Below are 899 nucleotides of genomic sequence, written 5' to 3' on the forward strand. Positions count from 1 at the left end.
GCATATGTCAGCTCCTGTGGGCATCCATTTATATCTCTGACATTAATTTGTCCAGACTCTCTGAGGATTCGTTTATATTTCCCTCATGTACTACATCTTGGCATAATGTGTTTCACGAGTTTATTACCTGTTTCTTTTATTTGTTCTAAATGTTCCTCGCCTCATCTCCCCCTCCAGCAAGTGTTTGGGTTAAACGAGTTCTTGTTCACTTTCTCCTGGTTATTGAGTTCACTGCTTCCCATCGTGTCCTTTTCCAGGCTGGAGAATCTTAACCTTCATGGCCTGTCTTCCCTCCACAGTCCTTGATGTTTCTTAGTTCCTTCTTCCTTGTCAATCAGAACATCCCTTTAGAGATTCAGGGACTAGAACTTGTCACAATCGAGGGGAAGATGTACAAAGTTTAGAGAAACGCAAGGGCGTGGGCTCAGTTATTTTCAGTCTTTCTGCACACCTAGCTGATGCTTGATAGGAGTTTTCTTGGTCTTTGGAGCGAAGCAGTACTTCAAACTCATGCCCTGGAAGATAAAAATGCCTTCAAAGATACAAGCCCTTTCCTGATTTTTGAGAGAGACATTAGTAACAAAGTTTGGATTTGTTTATTTTTAAACATATCTGCACATGCCACTGTTAAATCCATCTGTTCCTTTTCTGCCCGTTTATGCAAACTCACTTGATAACAATGATAATTAACATTTAGTGAGCTCTTAAAAGGCCCCAGGAACTGTGCTAAACGTGCAATATCTTTCTTAATCCTCTCTGCAACCCTCTGAGATTGGGACTATTATTACCCAGTTTTGCAGACAGGAATATTAACAGAGATTAAATCACTTGATCATCACACATCTGACAGATGGCAGACCCTAGCCTCAAGCTCGGGAAGACTGAGTTTTTCAGCCTTA

This window comes from Giraffa tippelskirchi, chromosome 2 (assembly GCF_054371585.1).
Source record: "Giraffa tippelskirchi isolate mGirTip1 chromosome 2, T2T-mGirTip1v1.2.pri, whole genome shotgun sequence".
In the NCBI taxonomy this organism is placed as follows: domain Eukaryota; kingdom Metazoa; phylum Chordata; class Mammalia; order Artiodactyla; family Giraffidae; genus Giraffa; species Giraffa tippelskirchi.